This window comes from Triturus cristatus, chromosome 4_1 (genome assembly GCF_964204655.1).
Source record: "Triturus cristatus chromosome 4_1, aTriCri1.1, whole genome shotgun sequence".
Classification (NCBI taxonomy): domain Eukaryota; kingdom Metazoa; phylum Chordata; class Amphibia; order Caudata; family Salamandridae; genus Triturus; species Triturus cristatus.
The window spans coordinates 1,015,112,794-1,015,133,303 of NC_140585.1; the positions used below are offsets into that span (position 1 = coordinate 1,015,112,794).

At 49.1% G+C, this 20,510-nt stretch overlaps 1 protein-coding gene and 1 long non-coding RNA gene across 5 annotated transcripts in view; one reads left to right on the forward strand and one right to left on the reverse strand.

Moving 5' to 3' along the window:
- The window catches only part of PANX2 (pannexin 2), a 151,856-nt gene that overhangs the window by 75,657 nt on the left and 55,689 nt on the right, over positions 1-20,510 (forward strand). The window lies entirely within an intron of this gene.
- The window catches only part of LOC146855986 (uncharacterized), a 178,294-nt gene that overhangs the window by 1,223 nt on the left and 156,561 nt on the right, over positions 1-20,510 (reverse strand). The window contains exon 2 of the long non-coding RNA XR_014981421.1: positions 4,538-4,681. This is a non-coding gene — a long non-coding RNA (uncharacterized LOC146855986). The remainder of the gene's footprint in view (positions 1-4,537; positions 4,682-20,510) is intronic.

Genomic DNA, 20,510 nt, shown 5'->3' on the forward strand with positions numbered 1-20,510 from the left:
AGGGGATGCATCCCCACTGGTTTACCATCAATAGAGTCATGGCCTGCCGAGATAGCTGATCTGAAGTTATTAACTGACCTGTAAGCCAGCCCCGATTCTGCACACTCCGACAGGAAGTTCAAAATCTAAGTCAAATCCGAACCCACGGGATCCACCTGCCGTTGAAGGCACCAACCCACCCATCGCTTCCAGGAAGCCGAATATCGTTTTCGGGTGGACGGAGCCCAAGCTTGTCGTATAAAGCCGGCAGCTGCCTGTGAAAGGCCTTCAATGCTCTTGTGTCTCCTGAGAGCGTCCACACCATGAGAGGTAGTTGGTTCTGCAGGAGTAACGGGTGGCAAGCCCCCACTGGGTCCTGGAGAACCGTTGGGAAGATCGGGAGTTGAAAGGGAAGATCCACAGACAATTCCAATAGTGTGGGAAAACATGATTGAGTCTTCCACAAGGGAGTCACCAACACTATTGAAGCCGTCTGACGGCGGACAAAAGCCGCCACTCTCGGGATCAAGGCAAAGGGAGGGAATGCATAATTCCTCTGTGGGCCCCAATGCTGAAGGAACGCATCCGTTCCCATCGCCATCGGGTCCGGTCTCCAACTGAAGAACAAGGGAATCTGAGCGTTGAGGCGAGAGGCAAAAAGGTCTATCTTGCAAGGGCCTCGCATACTCATGATCTCCGCAAACAGCGTGGGGTGAAGCTTCCAATCGCTGTAATCTCTCAAGAACCTGGAGTTCCAATCCGCTACCTGGTTGAGTTTGCCTGGGAGGTACTCCGCTATGACCGTAATTTTGTGATTTAGACAGAAGTGCCAAAACTCCTTCACAATGTTGACCAACATTTGGGACCTCGTCCCTCCTAACCGATTGATATATCTCACCGTCGACACATTGTCCATCCGGAGGAGGATGCAACAATTGCTCTTCAGGGGAGATATTGATCAAATCGCAAATGAGCCCGCTAAAAACTCAAGGCAGTTGATGTGCAACCGTAACTAGGCGGCAGACCATCGTCCGCCTGTGGCAAAGTCGCCACACCGAGCGCCCCAGCCCCAGCGACTGGCGTCGGATTCGATAACTACGTCCGAAGACGCGCCAAAAATCGCCCTTCCGTTCCAGGCTGACATATGCTCCAGCCACCACAGAAGCTCCTCTCGAGCGTCTGGAGATAAAGGAATGAGGTGGTTGTAATGAAACTTCTTCTGAATGTAATGAATTTTGAGCCGTTGAAGGGCTCGGTAGTGTAGGGGACCCGGGAAAATGGCCTGAATGGAGACCAGTAGACCCACGATCCTCGCCAATACCCTCAAGGAAATCATCTGTTTGGCCAAGGTGGATTTGATTTCTCGTTTGATAGACCTGATCTTGGGCAGAGGGAGGAGAAGCTGGGCAGAGACTGAATTTATTCGGAAGCCCAAGAATTCTATCTGTTGGTTCGGAATCATCATTGACTTCTTGGCGTTGATGACGAACCCCAGATCCTGTAACAGGGTCATCGTCCACTCCAAGTGAGTGAGCAGAAGGTTCCGATCTTGAGCCAGGAGCAACATGTCGTCGAGATAGACAATCATGCGCACCCCCATTTCCCGAAGGCGGGAAACCACCGGTTTCAGGAGTTTTGTGAAAACCCACGGGGCTGATGATAGGCCAAAGGTAAGGGTCTGATACCGGTACAATTGTCCCTTCCATTGAAATTGAAGGAATTTCTGATGAGCGGGACAAATTGGTACCGTGAGATAGGCGTCCTTCAAGTCCAACCGGACCATCCAGTCTTTTTCCAGCAGGAGATCCCGCAGAAGATGGATGCCCTCCATCTTGAAGTGCCTGTAGACAACAAAGGGATTGAAGTCTCTGAGGTTCAACACTAGTCTCTGACCTCCTCCTTTCTTTTGCACCAAGAAGGCGTTGCTGCAAAACCCTCAGGGAATGAAGGGTCCTACGGCAATAGCCTGTTTGGCCAAAAGCTCTAGAAGTTCGGAGTCTATAAAATTCTGCTCTAGAAGGGAAAAAAGGAGAGGTCGAGGAGGAATAAATTGACATGGGGGCTGCAGAAGCTCTATCTGATAGCCCTGAACTGTTTGCAAGATCCAAACATCTGTGGTGAGGCGAGCTCAATTTACAACAAAATGCAATAACCTGCCCCCCAGGGAAAACGTAGGGCACATAGGACTTACCAGAAGACTGGGACTCAAAGTTTTTGTAGCCTCGGTTGACACCTCGGTTGAAACGGCCCCTGTATCTACGTGATCTGGAGGGGTAGAAGCCAGCCTGCTCTGGCTCTTGAGTATAGCCCCTGCACCTGGGTGCGAAACCTCTTTGAGGACTGGGGTTGGAGTAGCGGCCGGTCGAGCGTCCTCTACCACGCCCGGCCCTACCAGAGACCTGATGAAACACCTTCTTCAATGAGGATTGAGACTTGTCGAGTGAGGCAAAAGTGTTCACAAATTTGGCAATGTCCTTTACGAATTTGTCACCAAAGAGCTGACCCTCAGCTAGCGGCCCTGGTTCTGCCGTGGCCAATTCCACCAACTATGGATCAATCCTCAGGAGGACAGACTTGCGACGCTCTGAGGCCAAGGCGCAGTTGGCATTACCCAGCATGCATATTGCTCGTTGAGCCCATCCAGCCAAAACCTTGGGGTGAATGGCCGCCCCTGTCTCTTGCGCCTGTAGGGCTAACTCTAGAATTTTTGCTAAGGGGCCCGCAAGGTCAAGAACCTTATCTTGACACGCCCGAAGTGCGTGATCGATCCCTTTCTTTGGATCCTTCTTGTATTTCTTAAGGAAGGTGGTCATGGAGGAATCTATATCAGGGGTAATAGCAACCTTATGGGTTAAGTCCGGACGTGGGCATTCAGATTTTAGACGGGCCCTCACCACCTTATCAAAACTCTTCCGTAAGTGAGTCTGCATGTAGTTGGCCACCGCCGTGGGTGGAACCCAATCTGCAGAGCGAGGGTGGACAATATCAGAGGGGTCAAACAAAAAAGGGGAGGGTTGGACGGGAGAGGAAGAGTGTTTGCGCTTCTTCGCACATTTACGAGGTTTGGACTCCAGAGAGGAATCTGTGTCAGTGTCAGGACCCGTAGTGGTGTCCAGGACGGGAGTAGGAGAGGGAGGAATAGGCGGGGGCATGGGGCGCCCTCGTGGGCCTGTTCATTAGACTTATAGAGTTTAGAGTAAGAGTGTGCATGGGGCCAAGGAATGCCGAGGGGCTCGGGGGAAGGGAGGGGCATCGGAACCGGACCAGTGCCAGAGGGAGCAGGACTCGGGGCAACCAGACGATCTAATTTCTGAGTAATCGGCAATAAGGCGGAGGAGAGTGCCTTATCTAATTTAGCATCCAATTTCTTATCGATTATTTCCTCCATGGAATCGTCATAATAATAATATTCATCATCCCCCTGATCCTCACACGCAGCCACCTCCTCCTGGTAGAAATCGCAGTCTGCCATGCTTTAGGTGAATAAATACTTATTCAATCAACAGGTCCCCAGAGGGAAGCCAAATTATTACTATCAACCCCACCTTCCGCAAGGTAGGGTGTCAGTTGGGAGCAATGCCGGGGCAAAAAGAGCCAAAGAGTACTGAGACAATCCCCCACAGGGATATCAATAGAAGAAACCTGACCAACCCAGGACTAATGGGGAAGGAAGTACTCCCACCTGCCTGACTGAGCAAAAAGTTCCAAAATTTACGTCCTCCAGGACTTGTAGGGAAAGATTGCTGTCTTTATAAGGGTAAAAACCCAAGCGCTGCCTTAAATTCGCCTAAATGGCCCGTACTGGGCTCTAATTGCTTGCTGCGTCTCTCCCCTATTCAGCCCGGGGCAGGGCGTCGGTCCGGCAGGTAATTAAGGGAGTTGCACGCGAGCTCCCGATGCGCACGCAGGAAGCCGCTCTGGCCTCAGCGTGCGTCTCGCTCCCTGTGAGGGGGGGGCCAAATCCCTCCGATCGCGGACTGCGATCGGGAAAGGCAGCGGCGCTGGAAACAATGAACGGGGCAAAAGCGGACGAAATAGCTACAGCGCAACACGCGCTGAAAAGGGAAACAATCTCCGGTAAGCGCTAAACGCTCCCAGCACTACGGCGCGCGGCTAAACAGAAACCGATAGGCATAGCGCATCGGCAATTCCAATAACATTAACACCATAAATAACATTGACAAAGTAAATAGCGAATCAATCAGCAAACTTGCAATAACGGTATGGGTCAGAATGAAAGTATACAAAGTAGAGAGGCACTTATCTTGACTGCGGAGCAGCAAAGAAAGAGGAGGCCAAGAAAGTGTCTCTCTGCTTTGTATACTTTGATATGTTGCCATTGGCTGTTATGAGGAGGCGTGGTTCAAAGCCTCATGGGATGTGATGTTTTTTACTTGTGTAGTTTAATTTCATTGGCTGCTGTGAGTTCAGTAAAGAAATGGAGACAGCATAATCAGAAGCCTCCGGTCCTGACATAGAATTCTTCCTGTGATGAAGCAACCCGAAACACCCCAGCGATTAGGATAACAACCCCATCTCCCCCCTATGGACTCCTTACCTCCAGGGTTCAGACGAGAACAACGAATGCGGGAGGAATCGCCATCAGTGACAACAGCCTGTCCTCTCTCTACGCAGCCTGGAAGTGAAACACCGACATCTCTTGATCACTGGAGGGGCGGAGCCACGGCATAAACTGCCCAATCTGAAATAGCAAAAGAAACGAGGGATTAGACGATAAATCCTGAGGAAACAGCATCCGAAAGAGAGGCGATTGGAAGAAGGACTGCGGAGAAAGCAAGAAGGTGTTCCGGTGCTGAGAAGGACGTCGCGGAGGCAAACGAAGAAGAAGACAGCGCGGAAGACCAGGAAAACCCAGATGTGTGGTGTGAAGACTAGTGGACCCCTGAGGACGCACAAAAGCCACCGCAACTCAGGAGAGTTGCAGCAGAAAGCGGTACGTGATTTGGGCAGAGGGAAGGAAGGTGGGGAGGGTGGGTCACTCGTGGATAAGCCCCCTGAGACCCTGAAGTGGGGACACCTTGATTGTTTCCCCTTAGAATCACTCTATATTTTCAATTGGTATAAATTCCTTTTTCCCCGCAGAAATCCATTTAGCGAATCCTTCACGAGGTGTGGTGGTAGCAAATGGCAACAAATTGAGCGTGACGTCTTACTCCTCCTTTCTTTTCTTTTTTAAGCAAAACCTTGGGGACCCGACCAGACCGAAGCTGAAGTCAAGAGAACTCCTACTCTGGCGGCCATCCTCCTGTTTCTCAAGAATCTGACCACATGGTGTTTTGTTTATGTGACTATTTGCCTTTAAAAACCTGCCATTTGGAAACCTTGGGACTATATACTTAATAAATCAATTCCACTATTACCTCCATACGGCCTCCTTGCTTCTGTTTCCGCCCTTCCCTCTGACACTTCCCTTTTCACACTTATCTCTGGATTAGATCCTTGTTTTTGCTATTTTGTTGCAGAGCTATGACTGGATATCTATTCTAAGCAGAATGGATCTTTGTGTCTCTGTGAGCCCTCTCTCTTATAAATATCTTCACTCTATTCCAGCACCTCTGTAGCTGAGGTGAGAAAAACAAGGACAGGCACAGAGCTGGTTTGGCCATTGAGGGCAAAGAGAAAACATCTGACGAGGAAGAGGAAAGGGGGATGGTTTCCAGAATGGATGGGCTGGAGGACTCTTTCCATTCTTTATCCTTTTAGGTCAAAGTCTACCAGACAGCACAGCAGTCTGGTTGTAAAGCCATATTGGGGATATGCTGAAAGCTTCCCTAAGAATGCATTCTGACTATTGCTTACCATTGACTTTTTGTTTGGTAACTCACATTTGCTTAGTTTTTATTTGCTGGATTTATTTGTTTTAGGATGTCCAGCATGTTTTTATCCCTCCTGTGGAGCATAGCCTGTTTACCACCTTTCTGACTGGTTCCTTGTAATCTTCCACCGGCGATTGCTTTCCGGGAGCTCTTTTTTCATGAGGTGGTCCATGAGAGTAAGTTTTTTCAGTTGTCTCCCTTGTATGCTAGTTCACAGCAGTAAACATGCAGTATTTCTTTGTAAAGGTTTCCTACCTTCGATCTTTCTGCTTGACTAATTTTACTTATCTCTGCCACTGCCAATTCATCAATCTTGCATGCCTGTGAGGAACAATGTTCTGTCTATGAGCTTGACTTTTTTTGGTCAGTGCTCTATACAATAACATAACTTTAAACAAGCACTGGCATAGCCAATAGGTCTCGCTTTTGGGACCTTATAAGTATTTAGTTATGCAACTGTTGCATGGCTAAACACTTATAAGGTCCCAAAGGCGAGACCATATGGCTATGCCAATGCTCGTTTTCACTTTGTTCAACGAATGAATAGTAACTAGAAAAACCTTGAGCGAAAGACCATGAGTGTTATAAAGGCAGGAACATTATGATCCCTAAAGGAAGGCACATTGATACAATGTATTAATACAGTAAACACCACAAACGAGGCTTCTATTTTGCTGATTTTCTGAAATGGAAAAGCACAGAGCGAAACACATACATTTGGAGTATGCTTGTTAGCACAAAAAGAACATTTTCCTTCTGCAAATGTGAAATGTCCGTGTAGTCTGGTTAATGCTTTGTCAGGCTAATTTAAACACATCTAAATTAAGCATTATATCCTTATTATTAAAACACTTTTACAACTATTTGTGCATGGAGATCTCATGCCCTGCTTTGGAAGCAGGTAGTAGTTTATCTTAGTAGTTTTCCCTAATATCTCTTTCTGCAATAGCTCCACATAAGCAAATGAAGAGGTTCTCACACAGAATTTGCTATCACAGTAAGAGATGTTAGTACAAACGGGGCTACTCAATAAGAACTATCAGAGTATATTGGGTTTGCAAAAGCAAACGTAGTTTTTCTTTTTTACTTCAAGTGCAATTTCTGTAAGACTCATTCATATGGGTGAGAGTCGTACGAGTACTCAGGGATGCTGTATCACTCATTAATAGCCCAGGGAGCTTAAAAGAGCCGGGCACCTTCAAATTGTAACGTTTCTGCCAAAAAAAACACTCCTCTCTAGTTTAACCTTTTTTATATCACCGGCCTGCGGGCGCGTGGACGGACCTTCAGATCTCTGGAAGCTTTTCAGTAGGCCGAGGGCACTGCATCCCTGGAACTGGGACCATTTCCGGCCTGTTGTGTACAAGCACACAGCCTCCTGGAGTCAAGCGAGAACATGCCTCTTTGTCAGTCTGCACCTGAAGCGCAGCTGTGTTGAGTAATAACACAGTCACTTTGCCATGCTCTGCCTGCAAGTCAGAACAGAGAGGCTGCTGATGCCACTCTGCCTTCTCTGACGCAGGGAGTGATGCTTCGCTTTTATCTCTAAAGTTTGACTGGGTCTGTGGATTAACTCGGTATCCCATTTCCCTTTTACAGGTCATCCGTTGACCAAGAACATTGCTGGCGTAAAGAAATAAGGAGGCTTTCAAAAAACAAAGTTGGTTACATTTGAGGAAAATGGTAAAAGAATTGGAGAAAAAAAAACAATTAGTGAGGAGTTGATTTTGATTAGTCAGACATCTGAATTCACAGTTCAAGCCTAGGCACAGGAGTCTCAATTGAATAGCATATTGTTTATTTATTTTTGCGTTAGCAGAAACCTAACATGCATCGAAGTGGTTGCTTCAGTGCGTTCTGTGAAGTGGTAAAGGACCAAAGAGGGTGATATAGCTCAGTCCTTTGCTGGGTGGTGAGAGGACTCTTGGCTTTAGGCGCCTCACTCCGTATTCCGCCTGAAGCTGCAGGTGTAAAAGTTCTTATTTTGGAAAGTCACTTTGCAGCTTCATGGTTTATATGCGAAAGCCTCGGTTAACATCTTTTGTAAAAGCAAAGTCACGTTAATCACAGCTTTGTCAGTCAGTCTTCTGACATCTCTCAAAGGTTGAGCAGTCAATATATTTTCTGTAAAACGAGGCTCTAGATTGTCATTTCTTGCATTTATGTGCATCATTAACCCCTTGGCTGCGGCAGGAATTCCGCCGCAGCGCTGGGGGGGGGTTTGGGGGCAGCGCTGTGGCGCTGTGCTCATGACGGAGCCACTCCGTCATGAGTCACGGTTGAGCTGTGCTCATGATGGAGTGGTTCCGTCACGGCGCCGCCCACTTACGCAATCCGCCCGCACAGGCGGGAAAAAGGTGCCGCGTGGGCGGAGCAGCCGCCAACGGCCGCAGCATGACGGAACCACTCCGTCATGAGCACAGCGCGACCGTGGCTCATGACGGAGTGGTTCCGTCATGAGCAGGGAAGGGGTTAAAGACCATAGTCTTGCTACTTCATCTTTTATTGTTAAAGTTGATATTACTTTTTTCTAACTGTTTACACAGCTATAATACTTCTCTAGTCACCATTAAACGCTGCCCTTTTTATTTTCCATTAGTTATTGCTTCTGTTTGAACCTGATAGTTTAATGCATTCTTCGGATTAGTTAGGAAGTGTCTGTGATGATGTCTGTTCGGATGTGCCTGATCTCAGGATTCCGGCCACAGTTGCACTACTTTTTCTTTCATACTTAACCGTCTCTTTTTGTTATGATTGGTGAAAAAATACCTGAGCTGTGATGTGCATGGTATGTACAGCCGTGCAAATTGGCACTGTCCTATATAACCTATCACTAAGACAGATACATTTGTCTCTCTTAACCTCAATGGCCATTTTTGACTCTTTTCAGCTGGTACTTAATGACCGTAAATGGCAGACAGGTTCTGAAAGAGGTACAGCACAATACAAATCGACTTAGTTGGTGGGGGGGATCTTGTCTTTCTAGCCTTCTTTTAGAGTATGTTTTCTGAATAGAATTTGGTTTTGCAATAAGCCACTCTACTGTCTGCATCTTTTTCTGATGAGGCTGCTGATGTCACTAACAGTTGTTTTCATTACTGATTGGAGCCCAATTTATAGCACAGTCTCCCTAGGAATATTTTAGAAGTAATAAACAGAATGGCTCACGGAGAACATCAAAGCGGCCGTGCGGCCGCTAAAGTGATCGCGATCAAACATCAAAATGAAAGAAATAGCGATCAAGCGCAGCACGCGCACATGCACTGTAGCTCTAGGCTGGCCATGGTAGCACTTTTTGGAGCCCTCACAAAAAGTCTTGCCAGACCAGCGCATGCGCTGGGTCAGGCGAGACCTAAAAACTGGTTCCTTAATTTCATGCCCATGCTATAGGAGCTGGAAATAAGGGAGTGGGGGGATGCTAAAGCACCCCCAAAATAAACATGCTGGAGTTCAGAAGTGGAATGAGCAATAAAGAGGCCTTTAAATTTGGTTTTCATCTTGTGAAATTTGCTGTTCATTCAAAGGTAGAGGTCAAATTTTAGGCCCTGTTGCTGTTTTTTCGTTTGAAAACGAGCCTGGTATTTACTTATCTTCCTCTGATTGCAAAATGGTTTCAGAGGATTTTGTGACAATGTTTCTGGGTACTGGAAGTGTGAAAGGAAAGACTGTAGGATTTTCTTTTTTTTCATGCACACAACAGAATTGAAATGCCAGAAAATGAACTGTATAATTCTTCAGAATATATCAGAATTAGGAAAGCACAAATGAAGCACATAGTATATAATTTTGGAGTGTCGTGGAAACAAACATTTTGATCTGATCCAAACAAACCAATACACTAGGTGATGCTGACTTCCACACGTTTGTGCATTGCATAGTTTTATCAGTAAAACTGTATGTGCAATTGTAATGGTCAATTCAATAGAAAGAGTGTTGTCTGTGATGGCAGTGCACTACCACTCCATGCTTTAGTAATATATTTGCAGCAGTGTGCTCTAAAATGTGCCACCAGCTACTTACTACATCCTTACCACTTTCCTACTGAATACATAGGCTACACTTGGTTTTGTGTGCTATATGGATTGTTCGCAATGCATATGACTTCAGTGATGTAACATTAATGACATGCAACCATTCTGAAAATGATTCCAGCACCACTGGTGTATGCCAGTTGCGAAATGTCAATCCAGTCATGAGCCCTTGCCGGAACACATCATTCAATTATCCTGTTTCTACACAGGGCTTGAAGGAAGCAGTGTACTGTAATTTAAATAGCATTTGCTCATATATCTGGTAAGCACGTTTCCGCTTTTACCTCAGTACTGGGTGCTAACACACCAGTGCAGAAAAAGACTAGTCTTCATCAATGAAGCATATATACTGTGGTATTGTAACTCATATTGCAATACAATATTATAATAGGATAAGCCGGAAAAAAAGTGCAGGCACACATTCAGAGGACGTTTCACAAGTATCTGAAACTACACAGTGATATCGTCAAGAGCAATGAAAGGAGTATGTGCACAGGGGGAAGCAGCGTTTACATCGCATGCGGTATAACGCATGCGATTACAACACGGTTGTTACAACGACTGCGTTTTTACAACGCTAACCATTACAACGCAAGTCGTTTCTAAGACTTGCTGTAGGGGGTGCTCTAAACTAAGGAATAGTATGATTCACTATTCCAACACCTTCCCTACTGTTGCGCACGCTGGAGTTGAAATAGCAAATATACTATTCTAAGTCCAGCGCGCCCCTACAGCAAGTCGTAGAAATTACTTACGATATAATGGTATGTGTTGTAACAACACGGTCGTTGTAATGACCGCGTTGTAATCACATGCGTTGTACGGCATGTGATGTAACATCGCATATTCGTGCACAGGCATTACCAACGACTATTATAAGAACCACTCTATATGCTCCTTTTATCAGCAACCCTCATAGTGTATGTTTCAACAAAGCATGAGGGGGGTCTTTGTGAAGGTTTTTTTTTATAGAACTTGCCAGCCTGTTTCTAAGCATTCTAATTTCCCAATGTTTACAGATGAGAGACCAGAGGAATAAGGAGATTGTGAGGCCTAAGATTGTTTTTCATTCAAATTCAATAACCAGGTTACTTCTTTTGCACTTTGACTTGCTAAAGGTATCAATGGCAAGCAGAGAAGGCTCACCCCAGGTTGTGATAGAGGGACAGAGACTCTAATACAGTATAGCACAGTATTGTCAAATCTGTATCTCTTCTACAGACTAGTGGCACAATTTAGAGGGCAGTATGGTTTGAAACCCTCCAAATAACTCCATGAGTCACAGTCCACTTCACCACCGTACATCCACCTGTCCCCTCACCCCCCTGCTGGTGGCATCAATGCAGCCCTCAGCCTCACCAAAGACCATACTTTTTGACCCCTGGGGAAATGTTTACGAGTACCCATGGTGTACAGCATCACTAAACTCCAGTAGCCCATGGTGAAGGGGGGCCTGCTACGGGCCCCCAAAGACAGATTCCGGTAGCCTTACATCTCATTCGGAGGGGCACCAGGTTAACGACTGGACACCACGAGATGGCACAAGAGCTTGGAGAGTGCACGTGACTTTATCGCATTCGTTTTACAAATCCCTCTGAAAAGAAGAGGGACGTTGAACAATGGGCCACACAGTTCCAGTGGTGGCTTGTATACTTTCTCTTTTTCACTTTAACCACTTTTTGCAAAGTGACTTGATAATATAGGTCCTGACGAATGCCTTCTGGCCGAAATATGTTGACTTATGAACTAGGGTATATCTGTTGAATTCCTAACCCTCTTGCATTTTAACCATGTCACAATGACCACCAAATAAACTGCCAGTGGACTTAGATAGACATTTTTAAATCACACTTTCACACCTTTCTGCACTCTGCCCCTCATTCATCTCTACTCCTACGCTCATCTTCTGAGAAAACACCTCTGCTCCTCCCCTCAGGGAGTCGTAGCCCACGCTACGGTGTGAGGAGGGAACCCATATGATGAAGTATGTCACCTTATGGTTTGTGATGGTTCTTGTCCTGAGGGAACTCTCCCCCCTCTATTCCTACATAGCACTCGTTCTTCATTTTCTCTCCCCCTTTTCTTCCACTGACACATAGCCAGACGTACTTCAATGTGAATAGTACCATGGGGTGTCGGTCACTGGGGGCAGGGTTTTACACACACACTCATTGCTCTGTAAGAGCCTGTATTACAGACGGTTTACGGCCGTAACACCAGCTCCCATAGAGAAAAGTGAGTATGCAACCAAACAGTGTTCGGTTGCATCGTATTCAGGCGGTCCAAACCGCCGACTAAATGTCGGTTGGTCCCGAGACTGAGACGGTGTCAGTCAGAGGCAACTCCGACCGGCATCGTAATGAGCCCATATATATATAGAACATTTATTATTTAAACAAATATAGCGAAAACCATTTAGCTACACAAAATATAAACATTTCTAAAAGCAAAACAATTAAAAAAATAACAATAAACAACAATACAATACATATTAAAAATCCACTCTAAGCAACTATAGGAAAAAAGTTGGACTTCAGAGGCCTTAAATTTACTATTCCCACATCCAGGCTAAGCAAAAGTAGGGAAAGGGTTGAACCTCGGAGGGATTAGATGTACTATTTCCACTCCTATCTAAGCAGCAGTAGGGAAAGCGTTGGACTTTGAAAGAGTTTGATTTACTATTCTTCCTCCAGTCTAAGCAACAGTAGGTAAAGCAGCGGCATTCGGATGAGTTAAATTAACTATTCTGACCACAGTCTAAGCAACAGTAGGGGAAGTGTTGGACTTCGCAAGGGTCAGACTAACTATTCCCACTCCAGTCTAACTAACAGTAGAAAAAGTGTTGGGTTATGAAAGAATTACATTTAATAATAAAAAGTTTAAATCATTTATTAAAATTATTTTAATACATAATAAAATAAAGTATAGTGCCTAGTAAATATCACTACTGTATGAAATAAGAAACTTGTAAAAATAATACATTTAATTTAAAATTGTAAAAAGACAAAAAAAAATACTTAAAATCACATTAACTTATATAAATACGAAGATATTTGAACATTATTTTCAAAATACTGGAAAAAACTAAAATAATTACAAGTCAAGTCAAATAAGTCTTTATTTCGAATATTTCATCTTAAAAGACATAAAAGCAAATCCATTATTACAGTAAATTAAAAAGGGATAAAAATTAGCATAATAGGCAAAAGAGCCAATTAATGAATAACACAGTAAAAACATGATAAAAAGAGTATTAAATTTGCAAATAAATAACGACTTGAATGGGAATAAAACTACACCCGATCGCACTAGCATTATATAGGACCGGGGGGATTGAGGCTAACACGCCTATTCCGTAGGAGCCATGCCCATCTAATAAATTTGGCCACACCAGTAACCACAAATATTGATGTATCAGATTTTAAAATTCTTGTGGCATCCTGTGCGGACCTAACACCCATTTCACGACAGACAAGGCGCAGCTAAAGACGTCGCGGTTGCTGGTACTCAGGGCAAACATACAAAAAATGGTCAACTGATTCAAACTGGTCCTCACAAAAGGGACATGTACCAATACCAGTTAGATTCCACCCTTTAGTAAAACATCGTAGGGGAAGAGTACCTACTCTAAATTGGTGGAATAGTTTCCGATCCAGCTGCTGTGATATTACGTCCCAATACACCTCGAAGATACAATCATCCTTAACTGACAGGTATGTGTTGGTCAGGGAGCTGCCAGACAAGGAAGCATGACGTCTACCTTTAATCCAAAGCCAATAGGTGTCCCTGAACCTCTTTTTTTGGGGGAAAACAGCAGACTCGGGGTTTGTCCAACGATCACCCATGCCCGAGTCAATCAAAATAGATTTGATTTCAGATAACCAGCTGATTTTGTGAGAGCCCCCAAGGGCTCTAACTTCCAACAAAGCCTTGGCATATAAGGACAGTTCGGGAGTGGTCCATAGGTGTCGCCAAAACGCCAGTGGCCTGTACCGCACCATGTCCTCGACAGGCTGACAGCCTAAATCATAAAGGAGAGGAATACGGGGGAATGATTGGGGGAGCCCAACTGCAGTCCTTAAGAATTTATTTTGTGCCACCTTCAAGGGGTCCAAATTACTAAACCCCCATAATTCGGCTCCGTACATCACTGCGGGAAGTATTTTGGACCCGTATATTTTAATCAGAGGGGACATCGGCTTAGTCTTGGATTGCCTATGCTCTTTAAGAAGGGCTCCACCTAGTTGAGAGTGCTTGAGGGTAAGAATATCAATCTGGGGCTTCCAACCTAGATTATCACTAAGTGTGACCCCCAAATAAGTGAAGCTTGAGGTCTGTTCTAAGGTTGCACCACCCATTTCAACCCTTGCTTTAACCGGGCGAGCACCTCGAAGGACCATAAACCTGGTTTTGCCCACGTTTACCTCCAGCTCATGATCGCGGCAAAACAATTCGAACCGAGACAGTGCTGATTGGAGTCCCTGACGTGTCTTTGATAATATAAGAGTGTCATCTGCGAACATGAGCAGGGGAACTTTCATGCCAGCCAAAGAGGGTGCATCTGTTGGAAAATTTGAAAAATATTTGGTCACTCCATTGATAAACAAGGAGAATAAAGTGGGGGCCAGGACACAACCCTGTCTAACACCCTTGGATACCTCAAATCTTGGTGTTACTTCCCCTGGTTTTCCCCAACGAACCTGGGCATATGTATGAGCGTGCAGGTTGATCAACAGCTTCAAAAATTCTAATGGCATAGCCATATCCTGAAGTACTTCCCACAATTTGGACCTAGGCACAGAATCGAAAGCGGATCTTAGATCTACAAAGGCCGGAAAGAGCATGCCACCCCCGAGATATACTTATTTCCAGTACAGAAGCATGAGCCTAAAGACTTGGGTGCCAATTACGATCCTGTAAAAAGCGGGTACGAACCGTCGGACGGAGCATATTCTCCGTCCGACGCGTACCCGGTCGTCAAAATCTACCAACATGGAATTACGATTCGCACGGAAACACCATTTCCGTACGAATCGTACAAAACCCCGACCGACGAAAATAAACATACAAATGCGATCCGGGAAAGCGCCGAGCTGACGTCGGGACGCTCGCAGCCTGCCATTCACGAACCAGGAATTACGATTCGCACCGACGTCATCCCGCACGGTGAATATTTTCCGGCAGCCAAAAACTGCTGGGAAATCAGGACGACGCGAACAAGGAGTACCAGTACGCGATGGACAGACAGGACGACGCGAACAAGAAGTACCCGTACGCGACGGACAGACATGGACCCGAACCTACGTGTCATCCCGGCCCTCATAGCAGTCCACCTCCTCTACAGGTTACGACGCAGATGCCGCAGAAGGTCAGAACAACAAAGGGAGGGGGGAAAGGAGGGGGGGGGGCAGGACCAGGGGCAGGCCACAAAACCCCCACCATAGTCACACAGCACACATGCCCTGGACATACCTGACCCTCAGGCCCTGGTCACTACGAGGGGGTGGGGGCGTGTCCAGCTAAGCCAGCGACCGCCACAACGGAAGTTCTTGACGACGCGAACCGGCAACACAACCAGACAGGTACGTCCCGTACCCACGCCTCAAGAGCGTGGGTACGAGTCGTACCACACCCACACCTACGTCACCCCAACAATGGCGGGACAGCTCGTACCCACGTGGCAAAGGCCTGGGTACGGGCCGCACAAGCATCACATAGCGTGGGGACGGATATGTACGGACCGTACCCCCACCCCTTATGCATGGAGCGTACCCCCAACCCCAACAGTGTGAGTATGACACGTACCCCCACCCGCGTATGCAAGGAGCGTACCCCCATGCCAACAGTGTAAGTACGACACGTACCCCCACCCGCGTATGCAAGGAGCGTACCCCCCATGCCAACAGTGTAAGTACGACACGTACCCCCACCCGCGTATGCAAGGAGCGTACCCCCCATGCCAACAGTGTAAGTACGACACGTACCTCCACCCGCGTATGCATGGAGCGTACCCCCATGCCAACAGTGTAACTACGACCCGTACCCCACCCGCGTATGTATGGAGCCGACTCCCACCCCAACAGTGTAAGTACGACACGTACCTCCACCCGCGTATGCATGGAGCGTACCCCCCATGCCAACAGTGGAAGTACGACACGTACCTCCACCCGCGTATGCAAGGAGCGTACCCCCCATGCCAACAGTGTAAGTACGACACGTACCTCCACCCGCGTATGCATGGAGCGTACCCCCCATGCCAACAGTGTTAGTACGACACGTCCCCCCACCCGCGTACGTATGGAGCGAACCCCCACCCCAACAGTGTAAGTACAACCCGTACCCTCACACGCGGACGCATGGAGCATACCCCCACCCCAACCGTGTATGTACGACACGTACCCCCACCTCGTATGCATGGAGCGTACCCCCCATGCCAACAGTGTTAGTACGACACGTCCCCCCACCCGCGTACGTATGGAGCGTACCCCCACCCCAACAGTGTTAGTACGAACCGTACCCTCACCCGCGTACATATAAGTCCCACCCCAACAGTGTACGTACGACCCGTACCCCCACCTCGTATGCATGGAGCGTACCCCAACCCCAACAGTGCATGTACGTACCGTACCACCACCCCAACAGTGTAAGTACGACCCGTACCCCACACGCGTACGTATGGAGCCGAATCCCACCCCAACAGTGTAAGTAAGAACCGTACCCCCATGGAGCGAACCCACACACGTGTATGTACTAAGCGTACATATTGTTAAATAGGAGGGGTGTGTGCCTATCCCTCCCAGCAGTGCCCAGAGGCAGGAGGGGTGTGTGCAGAGTCCTCCCAGCAGAACCCAGAGTCAGGAGGGGTGTGTGCAGAGTCCTCCCAGCAGAACCCAGAGTCAGGAGGGGTGTGTGCCTATCACTCCCAGCAGTGCCCAGAGACAGGAGGGGTGTGTGCAGAGTCCTCCCAGCAGAGCCCAGACACAGGAGGGGTGTGTGCAGAGTCCTCCCAGCAGAGCCCAGAGTCAGGAGGGGTGTGTGCAGAGTCCTCCCAGCAGTGCCCAGAGACAGGAGGGGTGGGTGCAGAGTCCTCCCAGCAGTGCCCAGAGACAGGAGGGGTGGGTGCAGAGGCCCCCAGCTGTGCCCTGACACAGGAGAGGTGGGTGCCTATCACTCCCAGCAGTGCCCAGACACAGGAGGGGTGTGCGCAGAGTCCTCCCAGCAGAACCCAGAGTCAGGAGGGGTGTGTGCAGAGTCCTCCCAGCAGAACCCAGAGTCAGGAGGGGTGTGTGCCTATCACTCCCAGCAGTGCCCAGAGACAGGAGGGGTGTGTGCAGAGTCCTCCCAGCAGAGCCCAGACACAGGAGGGGTGTGTGCAGAGTCCTCCCAGCAGAGCCCAGAGTCAGGAGGGGTGTGTGCAGAGTCCTCCCAGCAGTGCCCAGAGACAGGAGGGGTGTGTGCAGAGTCCTCCCAGCAGAGCCCAGAGTCAGGAGGGGTGTGTGCAGAGTCCTCCCAGCAGTGCCCAGAGACAGGAGGGGTGGGTGCAGAGTCCTCCCAGCAGTGCCCAGACACAGGAGGGGTGTGTGCCTATCACTCCCAGCAGTGCCCAGACACAGGAGGGGTGTGTGCAGAGTCCTCCCAGCAGAACCCAGAGTCAGGAGGGGTGTGTGCAGAGTCCTCCCAGCAGAACCCAGAGTCAGGAGGGGTGTGTGCCTATCACTCCCAGCAGTGCCCAGAGACAGGAGGGGTGTGTGCAGAGTCCTCCCAGCAGAGCCCAGAGACAGGAGGGGTGGGTGCAGAGGCCCCCAGCAGTGCCCAGACACAGGAGGGGTGGGTGCCTATCACTCCCAGCAGTGCCCAGACACAGGAGGGGTGTGTGCAGAGTCCTCCCAGCAGAGCCCAGAGTCAGGAGGGGTGTGTGCAGAGTCCTCCCAGCAGTGCCCAGAGACAGGAGGGGAGTGTGCAGAGTCCTCCCAGCAGTGCCCAGAGACAGGAGGGGTGGGTGCAGAGTCCTCCCAGCAGTGCCCAGAGACAGGAGGGGTGGGTGCAGAGGCCCCCAGCAGTGCCCAGACACAGGAGGGGTGGGTGCCTATCACTCCCAGCAGTGCCCAGACACAGGAGGGGTGTGTGCAGAGTCCTCCCAGCAGAACCCAGAGTCAGGAGGGGTGTGTGCAGAGTCCTCCCAGCAGTACCCAGAGACAGGAGGGGTGGGTGCAGAGTCCTCCCAGCAGTGCCCAGAGGCAGGAGGGGTGTGTGCCTAACACTCACAGCAGTGCCCATGAAACGCAAAGGGTGTAGTAGCCACAGATACCATGCCCACAAATGTCAGTCAGGTGCACAAAGACCCTGCAGTACATGTACCACATGTGTGCGAGGCTGGGAGTATACGCATGCATAGCGCAGAAAAGAAAACATGTCCACATGAAGTCATGTCAATAGTCCACACACACAAGTACTATGACTACCAAGGATGCCACGAATGATGCAGGTGGAGACATCGCTCCAGCATGCATGTGCAAAGTTGAAGGAGTCCGTCACACACCCAGCTGACGTAGACACAGCTCAGCACCACATATTGGGAACACCCTGCAGGGAAGATGTCAGGGTACACAGAGGAAGGAATACACCGTGGTACAATTCCACCATGCAGCAACTGCGTACATGGACAGAGAAACCTAGCTAACACCGTGTGATGGCACACAGATACCAGGGTCCCCCCTATGACCAGCACACTACTACATTTCCCACACACCCAACACATGATCACCACCCATATTCATGTAGCAGCCCCACCAACAGAAATATCAGTAAAGCAGTAGTGTTCAAAGGAAACAAAAATGGCTTTAATCAGCAAGATAAAAATTGTATGTTCGTTGAAAGTTCAATATTTACAAAACCCATAGGGCAGTCCAGAAGTCACAGCTGGATGGGGGACACAGTGGGATGCGTGTCCCCTAGCTTGCCTGCACAGTTACAAGCCGTCGTCTTCCACAGGGGTGAGGGCATCATGTGGGAGGGAAGGAACAGGCACCGCAGGGACAGGAGGGCAAAGGGTAGGCGAATTGGGTGCAGGGATGGAGGACTCCACCACAGGGGGTGGGGCAGGGCCAAAGGTGGATTCTAGGAGCGCGCTGCACACCTTGGCAAGGTCCTCCAGGGACTCCCCTGCACCCGAAGGAACCACAGGCCCCAAGGAGGGTGGGGGGTCAGAGGGATGGGTCGCAGCGCCACTGGGGGTGGGTGTGGACAGGGGGGGGGACTCAAGCACCCTGACCGTGGACTTCCTTGACCGCTTGCGGGGTGGTGTCAATGTGGGGCTCAGGGACAGAGCGGCCATGAATGAGTCTTTGGGGGAGATGTGGCCAGGAGAGCTGAGGGGAGGGGATTTGGAGGGAGTGGATTGGGTGGAATGCGGACTCCCACTCTGGCTGCGTGTCACACGTTTGCCCCCCGACCCAGTGGGTGTGCCTACTACACCCTGTGTGTGCGTGTCAGGAGGTGTGCGGCGGACCTTCCCTGCTGGTGTGGTGCCTGTGTCTGTTGTGGTGGGTGCATGCTGACGTCTGGGTGTATGTGGGACAGGTATGGGAGTGGGAAGTGTGGAAGGGGCAGGGGTAGGGGGTGAGACGTAGCGCTGCAGGAGACCCACTGCTGCAGTCAGTGTGGAGTCTATGGACCTCAACAAGTTGCGTTGGTCAGCCTGCGATGAATGAATGCCCTCCAAGTATGCCTCCATGTTGTTGAGGACCTGGCTGTGGGCATGGAGGACATTAAGGATCGCAGTCTGACCAACCTGCAACTGCCGCTGGATGTCCACAGACTCGGCATTGGCGGCAGCAGTGGAGACAGGGGCAGGGGGTGCGGTGCCTGGCAGGAAGGAGACATGCGGTACCTGGGGACGCTGGGAAGGGACACGAGCACGTGGGAGGCGGCTGATGCCAATGGAGGGGGCGGTGCGAGATGTAGGGCTGCTGTCAGATGGTGGTGCAGCCACCGCCCACTCGGAGAGATCATCCTCGGACCCGTCAGCTTCATACTCTGTTGTGCCAGTCGACAGGTCCCCGGGTTCACTCTCCTCCGCCTCAGGCCCACTCGATGTGCCAGCCCCGATTTCACCGCTGGCACTGGTGCTCGGTCCCTCTGCGCCGTCTGTGTCCATTTCTCCCTCCGTGTCCCCCGACGATGCTGTGGGCAGGGTGAAGAGACAGAAATTAATCATACACCTGTATACATATATCACATGAGTCCAATCTACTTAGGTTACAGTGCATAGCCTGAAACAAAAGAAGAGTTACAACTACTAAACAAGGTACATATGTAGGCCCTGCAAGACACAGTTGTTTGACACACCATGCCACCGAAAAACTATGGAGAGCATGACACAATAGCAAATGAGATGACATAGAATTTTGCCTGAGGAGCAAGGCCCTGGGGACAATCCAGCACTGCATCTGCACCACACAGCGTGGCAGGAAATAGGGATGAGCAGGGACCATAGGCAGGAACTAGAGGCACATGCAGCATAGGTAATACTGATAACATGCCCACCCTGACTGGCACACTGCACCTTGAGTGTATGTCCAGGCAAACATCACACACTGGCCAGTCCTAGCAAGGAGATTTCAGGTCTTGACATGTCGGCCATGCCCGCACCACCCACCCCCTA